Below are 8,506 nucleotides of genomic sequence, written 5' to 3'. Positions count from 1 at the left end.
CATTCTGAACTGTACGTTGGTCCATATATCCCTTTTATTCACATGGATCTCGTGCACATGTGCAAAAAAGCACAAAAGAGGGTTATAGCAAAGGACAGACAAAACATAAGATGAGGGGTCATAGAAGGAGAGGGTTGGCAGTCTTACACAGTAAAAAAAAATGACTACCAGCTGGATATCGTTCGGCATCTGTGCTGGGAGGAGCCAGCATTGAGCTGTATAGAGGAGAGAGAGTGAAAGGCAGAGGCACCGAGAGGAACACTGTCGACAAACAAACAGCACGCTTCAACTACAAAGAAGACATCGATCGTAGAAGGTAAGCCTGGATGCATTAGCCTACATTTGCGTATTCTATACGTGTTTTCCGCAACTTTCTCCAGATGGGCTTTGCTTGTTTTCATTACAGTGCACCGTAAGAGCCGAGCAGAGACGTACTCTCGTGGGTGTGGGGGAGGGGAGGGTGCTTATGGGCGTACACTCTTAATTTCTTAGTCGCATTGGCCGTCTGCAGCAAAAGTGACATTAAATCATTGTTGCAGCAGAGTGGGTAGAAGTGAGCGAGACAATATTTTTTCAGGAGGACCGAGTGCAGGGTCTGTCTTGGCTATAAGAGCCCGTGCGCAACTAAAGCAATGGACATATTTGACATGTAAATCATACAAAAGCATCATGTAAAAATATGAAAAAGTTGCTTCAAAATTCAAAGGAAGTATATTTATAACGCGAAGCATTGCGTCTTAGTACTTCAGATTACTTCACTGCATTGAAAGAGTTTATTAAAAGTGAAAATTTAAAAATCACGAACTCAGAAACATGTATTACTCCCCACCTTGAAAACACTGTCACTAGTAAAACCAAATGCAAGTCATTTGTCATGTGCTCTCTATATGTGGCCTAGATTAATATTAGAAATGCAGCAATAATATAGTCTTAAAATATGAGGTTTTTGTACAGCACACTTCCCCAGCTTATGCATTTGAGGTGCTTTTGTGTGTGTTAATGAAGAAAAAGGAGGTTCAGTGAAATGCATTATTTGTCTAGGATCCAACATTTTGTTCAACTGGGGAAGCCCGGATTGATCCCAGATTCTCTCGGTTTCACATTGTTATTCAGCTGCTAGATGGGTGTCTCTTTCCGTCTCCTGTTTTACATTAAATGCCAATGCTTTGTCGTTAAATCTTAGTGCATGAGTTTAGAATGGGATAGCAGGCAGAAGCAACATGAAAGCTCTGCTCGTTTTGGGTTCGAGAGTCCAAGAAGACCACGTGCTGAGACAGAGGCAGGTCTTCAGTGGCTTACCTAACCAGTGGTCTAACCAAATTTGAGGGGGCCCCCATGCAAACTTGAGGAGGGCCCCCACCTTGGATCCTGTCAGGAGCTCTCAAGCCACAGTGCCAGAGGGGGCCCCCTGGAGCTCGGGCTCTCCAGTGCTGCGGGGGTGGCGGGGGGGGGCCTATGTTACACCTTTGTACCTAACTCTAAGACTGGGATGGTAGAGTAACCTATGAAGATGTGTGGGACTTGCAGGCCAGGCAGGGCTGGGAGCACAGCCCTGATTGACCCTTGTGTGTCGCTCACTCTACATCAATTTGCCACCCTCAGGGCTTTAAGTGGGTCTTTAAAAATAGGTCCCCAACAGGTTCAAAATTCAAGTGCTTTAGAGTGCAAAACAATGCGCAAATTTGCAACAACTGTCATACATTTTGAGATAATCCATAGCAGTGATGCATTCCCTGTTTATATTTCATTTTTACTTCATCTTGCACTCCCTAATGGCATTTTCTTTTTTTCCATATGTTGTGTTTCTATAGTTCTTATGTGACCAAAGTCATTGCTAGCCGCATGGTGGAATTCCGGTTGTGGGTGAGTGTTTATGGATGGGCTTAAGTGAGAACTCTGGAGATGAGTTGGAAGGTAGTGTGAATATCTCACAGTCCATGTATGTTTGCCATAAAGGTGTTCAGACTTCATGCACAGACAAATTTGGCCTCTGTAGACCTCACATGGAGATGGTCACATAGGTGCCAAGTGATATGATTTTATGCAAAGTGTATGAAAGAGGTACACATCTTTCAAAATATTGAAAGCGCCAACGGAAAATAAATTGCAGTGCTTAAAGCTGAGTTGGTGTGTGGTGAGGTGAGGAGAAGAAGATAAATGTAAGCAGAAGAAGAGAGTGGCAAGATGGTATGAAGAGGTATGTTAAGCAAGATATGGTATGATAGATTTCAGAAAGATGTGGGGAGAAAAAGAGAACATGGTGTTGATTTAGGGACAGATGTACGACCCTTCCAAGTTGCGAGTCGCAAATTACGTCGCTTTGTGACTCGCAAAATGTAATTTACAATAGTGTGTCAGACACTGTTTGCAATTCCTCATGGGGTCTCAAATTGCCTGCCTCATTAATATTTATGAGGCAGGTGCAATTTGCGGCCCCATTAGAAATTGCTAGCACTCCCAGGGATGATTGCCTGCTGAGGTCAGCAAACCACCATGTCTGTGACTGTTTTTAAAAAAAAGCCGTTTTTTTTAAAATGCAGCCCATTTTCCTCAAAAGAAAACAGGATGCATATAAAAAAGAAAAATGAAACGTTTCTGCATGAGCAGTGTGTGCCAGACGCTGGTTGGCGAGTCATGCTATTACTTTTAACTGAATGCGAGCGTTAGCACGGTTGATTTAAAAACGGGCTAACTTTTAGTGTCTTGTATTATTTTGTATTCTGGTGATAACTTGTTTTTTAAATTCCCTCTCCCCCTCTGCACTTACCATATCGGTCCCTGGTCCGTCACGGCGATTTCGTGCCGCTTGAACGGAGGGACGCGACTCCTCCCCCCTGCTGCCTACAAAGCCGCCAGTCAGAACGGCGCGCTGGTGTGAGCAGTGTGTGCCAGACGCTGGTTGGCGAGTCATGCTATTACTTTTAACTAAATGCGATGGTTAGCGCGGTTGATTTACAAACCGGCTAACTTCTAGTGTCTTGTATTATTTTGTGTTCTGGTGCCAACTTGTTTTTTAAAATATCCTCTCCCCCTCTGCACTTACCTTATTGGTCCCTGGTCCATCACGGCGATTTCGTGCCGCTTGAACGGAGGGACGCGACTCCTCCCCCCCTGCTGCCTACAAAGCCGCCAGTCAGAACGCCGCGCTGGTGTGAGCAGTGTGTGCCAGACGCTGGTAGGCGAGTCATGCTATTACTTTTAACTGAATGCGAGCGTTAGCGCGGTTGATTTAAAAAACCGGCTAACTTCTAGTGTCTTGTATTATTTTGTGTTCTGGTGCTAACTTGTTTTTTAAAATACCCTCTCCCCCTCTCCACTTACCTTATCGGTCCCTGGTCCGTCACGGCGATTTCGTGCCGCTTGAATGGAGGGACGCGACTCCTCCCCCCTGCTGCCTACAAAGCCGCCAGTTAGAACGCCGCGCTGGTGTGAGCAGTGTGTGCCAGACGCTGGTTGGCGAGTCATGCTATTACTTTTAACTGAATGCGAGCGTTAGCGCGGTTGATTTAAAAACTGGCTAACTTATAGTGTCTTGTATTATTTTGTGTTCTGGTGCTAACTTGTTTTTTAAAATACCCTCTCCCCCTCTGCACTTACCTTATCGGTCCCTGGTCCCTCACATCGATTTCGTGCCGCTTGAACAGAGGGACGCGACTCCTCCCCCCTGCTGCCTACAAAGCCGCCAGTCATAACGCCGCGCTGGTGTGAGCAGTGTGTGCCAGACGCTGGTTGGCGAGTCATGCTATTACTTTTAACTGAATGCGAGCGTTAGGGCGGTTGATTTAAAAACCGACTAACTTCTAGTGTCTTGTATTATTTTGTGTTCTGGTGCTAACTTGTTTTTTAAAATACCCTCTCCCCCTCTGCACTTACCTTATCGGTCCCTGGTCCGCCACGGCGATTTCGTGCCGCTTAAACGGAGGTGAGGATAAGGGGTGACTACCAGGGATTCTGTTTCTGAATCTGACTCACTTATTTTTTCATATTGTTGGTTCAAGCAATAGAACCTAACGTATCCTTAAGATAGCTTATCAAATTAGTTGAATTATTTTATAACAAAACACTACATTCGTTATTAAAAAAGTAGTGAAAAAGTAAAAAGCACACAGCAGTGGAAGGTTATGTTTAAAATGAATTGTTTATATTGGTATAAATCACAAAATGAATTAATGGGGATAAAGGTTGAGCAAAACCATACAATAACCATCATGAATAGCAACATATAAATGTTTGATTGACAATTCATAACAGTGAGATCAACTCCAATGAGTAAATAAGGAAACCAAATTCAAAAATGTATCCTGGTGTCCTGTAGTAAGAATAGCTGAGGAGATGATGCTTATGTCGACGTTTCGGTCTTTTGGGCTGAATCAACAAGACCATCATCAGGACTAGATTTTTCAAATATAACCCCTTGGATCAACACAGAGAAAATAGTGGATCTTCAGATATTATTGGTATTTCAACCTGGGGTGATTCTGGATGTAATCTGAGTTCAATATCTTGTACAGTCAACGTTTGTACCTTCGAAGTGGGCCCTTGTCCGGTTAATTCGTAACCAGCACGAATGGAATCGAGAGTCGTCATTCGTGCTGGTTACGGAGTGATTTAAGAACCTCTGCTAGCTACTTCTGAATTCATATCTGGCTATCCGATTACGCCTGGCATATAGATTGACTACGTTTTAGAACTGCTGACCACTCAAAAGTTTCTTGACGTACTTCAACTGATCCAGGTCTCCTTTTCCGTTCTATAATTACTTTGAATTAACCGGACAAGGGCCCACTGCGAAAGTACAAACGTTGACTGTACAAGATATTGAACTCAGATTACATCCAGAATCACCCCAGGTTGACATACCAATAATATCTGAATATCCACTATTTTCTCTATGTTGATCCAAGGGGTTACATTTAAAAAATCTAGTCCTGATGATGGTCTTGTTGATGACAGCCCAAAAGACCGAAACGTCGACATAAGCATCATCTCCTCAGCTATTCTTACTACAGGACACCAGGATACATTTTTGAATTTGGTTTCCTTATTTACTCAATGGAGTTGATCTCACTGTTATGAATTGTCAATCAAATATTTATATGTTGCTATTCATGATGGTTATTGTATAGTTTTGCTCAACCTTTATCCCCATTAATTCATTTTGTGATTTATACCAATATAAACAATTCTTTTAAACATAACCTTCCACTGCTGTGTGCTTTTACCTTTTTTACTACTTTTTTAATAACAAATGTAGTGTTTTGTTATAAAATAATTCAACTAATTTGATAAGCTATCTTAAGGATACGTTAGGTTCTATTGCTTGAACCAACAATATGAAAAAATAAGTGAGTCAGATTCAGAAACAGAATCCCTTGTAGTCACCCCTTATCCTGATCTCTAACTGCCCAAGCCTACAAGGGTATATTGGGTTTCCACGTTTGTATAGCTTGAACGGAGGGATGCGACTCCTCCCCCCTGTTGCGTCACTTCCTGGGTCGCTATATGGGAGAGATGGTTACTCGGCCGCGCAGCAGACGAGCGCAGCGGGCGCGCCATATATTGGGCCTAAGGTAAGCCCGTCTGCGCCCGTCCGTGGCCGGCCGGGGCAAGGGGCACCTCACTCTGCCCTCTCTGCCAGATATTCGGCCCTCAATTTGACCCTTCTGCATGCCCACTGGCCCCTTAGTACCACCATTCAGTCCAGACTGAACTCATTGGGGCTGCTTTGTCCAAGACGGGCTTTTTCTGAGGTCGCTTCTTCTTTGGCCATGGAACCCCTTCCATGTACCCCGCCGTGCCCGGATTCCTCCCCCTCTCTCACAAAAAAGACCGGTAACTCTGAGTTTACTGTACGTTATTTGAATACCCGCTCCCTACCCAAGCACCAGCTGGAAATATTTCAACTACTGGATTCTGACAAACCCGACCTGTTATTCATCACCGAGACATGGCTGAATGAGGAATCTTCCCCGGACATTCTTGCTGCGACCCCGCCAGGTTACTACATTCTCCAGGCTAACAGGGTCTCAGGCAAACCGGGTGGTGGGGTGGCAGCTATCATCAAGCACCCCACCCGCTTTTCCTCATTGGCTTTGGATGATATTCCCTCGGTCGATTGTCTTGTCCTCAAACTTGAATCTCCAGCTGTACCACTTATTTGTGTTCTGTTTTACCGGCCCCCTCAGTATATGCCCAATTTTCCATCTAGGTTTGGTTACATGCTCTCCCAATTGGTTATCAACAACTCCAAAGTTTTAATTCTGGGAGATTTTAACTATTGGCCTTCCGATGATAAAGAGAGTGCTTGTTGCTTGGCCTTTTCTGATCTTTTGACAGGCATCAATTGCTCCCAACATATCAAATCGGCTACCCATGTAAAAGGCCATATATTGGACCAGGTATGGACCGTCAACCTAGATAGCTCCACCCCCCGTATTCTCCCGTATACTTTTTCTTTCACCATTGGGTCGAACATCACTCGGACACTTGAGGGCAACCTCTCAGCCAGGAACTGGAATAGAGCTGATCTTAGTGAATTCGTATCCTTACTCAAAGCCTTTCCCCCCCCTGATTGTGACTCTTTAGACGCCCAGGCCTTCGGCCTAAATCGCTGGCTTGATTCAGCATGTGACATTGTAGCCCCTTTTAAACAGGTTAGACTCAAATGTCTTCAAGACGCAAAAAGATGGTTCTCCGAAGAACTTAAAGACAAGAAGCTCAGACTCCGACAGGATGAGCGGTGTTGGTGCCGTGACTATGCCGCTGATAAAAAGTTGGCATTCACGTCTCAGCTCAAAGAGTATAAACTAGCCATCCTACAAGCAAAAACCGTCTATTTTTCAAAGAAGATTGTTGATTCAGCCTCTAAAGCCAAAGACATCTTCTCTATTGTTGAGGAGTTATCACATCCAGACAGGGTAACTATTAGACCCCTCCCTTCCCGGGAGCTCTGCGACTCCCTAAATCAGTTTTTTATTGATAAAATTACAAAAATTCAAAATAGCATCTGCCTCCCTGCCACCCCTGACCCCCCTCTCCTGCTGTCACCCTTGGTACCCCTAACGCCCAAGTGATTACTCAAATTCCCCCGATCACAGAGGATGAGTTTTTGACTCTTCTGAATAAAGTGGCTTCTGGTTCCCCCACCGATTGTTGTCCCCCTCATGTTCTGCGCGAGGTCTTCTCCGCCTGCCCTTCCCCCCCTTTGACACTCTTGAATAATTCCCTTAAACTGGGCTTGGTTCCCAGCTCTTTCAAAATCGCAGAGGTGGTACCTAGCCTCAAAAAACCCAACGCAGATCCTTCAGTTATGAGTAACTTTCGCCCTATTTCTTTACTCCCCTATCTTAGTAAAATCATTGAGTCCCATGTCACCAACTCCCTGAGCCTCTTTATAGAGCGCTCACAGTTCCTTGATTCCCAACAGGGGGGCTTTAGACCCGCCCACTCCACTGAGTCGGTCATTCTCTCAGTGATGGAGGAGTAGCGGAGGGGAGCCGACTCTAACATCAGTCAGGCCTTGGTACTCCTGGATCTGTCGGCCGCCTTTGACACGGTCGACCATAAGATTCTGATTGACCGTGTCAGGGAGGCCGGTATCCAGGGATCGGCCCTCAACTCGGTTCGCTCCTTTTTGAGCAACCGTTACCAGGCCATTCGTCTCTCCCAGTTCTCTGCTGAGAAAGTTGGGATGACATGTGGTGTCCCACAGGGCTCTTCTCTCTCCCCCCTCCTTTTTAATTTATACCTAACCCCTCTTATCCAGTCCCTACAAAACAGCAAGGTCACCGCATTCAATTATGCGGATGACATTCAGCTGATTTTTGATATTAACCCCTCAGAACAATCTGTTTATAATTTTCAGTCTACCTTATGTCACATCAGTGACTGGATGGGGGCAAACCATCTCAAACTTAACCCCGATAAGACCGAACCGGTTCTTATCGGGGGTACCTCTAATCCTTGGAGGCCTCACTTTTGGCCAACAAGTTTGGGCCTCCCCCCCCCCTCCCCACAAACTCTGAAAAAAGTCTTGGGGTGATCATCAGTAATGATCTCTCGATGAAGCCCCAGATCAATGCTGTAGTTTCTTCTAGTTTTTTTCATTCACGCAAGATCCGTAAAATTGCGCGCTTCCTCACCACCTGTGCCCTCACCTTGACCCTCTTGGCGTTGGTCATCTCTAGAATTGATTACGCCAACTCTCTTTATGCCGGCATTCCCTCCTATCAATTGAAACGCCTTCAGCTGGTTCAGAATCAAGCTGCATGGCTAATTTTTCATCAGCCTAGACACCAGCATGTGCGCCCCCTACTGAAGACCCTTCACTGGCTCCCGGTAGCAGAACGTTGCTTTTTTAAATTAGGTTGTATCATTTTCAAAGCCCTAGCTGGCCTTGGTCCTCTTTTCATTTCTTCTCTTCTTCATCACTATGTTCCCTCCCGCAATCTGCGTTCTTCTCATCTTGCCCTACTTAATATCCCTGTCTTTAAGCGCAAGAAACATG

The 8,506-nt window shown here is 45.1% G+C and overlaps 1 protein-coding gene across 1 annotated transcript in view; it reads left to right on the top strand.

Moving 5' to 3' along the window:
- The first annotated feature begins 228 nt into the window (after positions 1–228).
- Positions 229–8,506, top strand: part of LOC147702336 (ATP-binding cassette sub-family A member 10-like) — a 1,673,715-nt gene continuing 1,665,437 nt past the window's right edge. The window contains exon 1 of the mRNA XM_086930968.1: positions 229–316. The gene's annotated coding sequence lies outside the window, so the exon portion shown is untranslated. The remainder of the gene's footprint in view (positions 317–8,506) is intronic.

Source organism: Lissotriton vulgaris, chromosome 7 (genome assembly GCF_964263255.1).
Source record: "Lissotriton vulgaris chromosome 7, aLisVul1.2, whole genome shotgun sequence".
In the NCBI taxonomy this organism is placed as follows: Eukaryota; Metazoa; Chordata; class Amphibia; order Caudata; family Salamandridae; genus Lissotriton; species Lissotriton vulgaris.
This window is presented reverse-complemented; position numbering and strand designations above follow the sequence as displayed.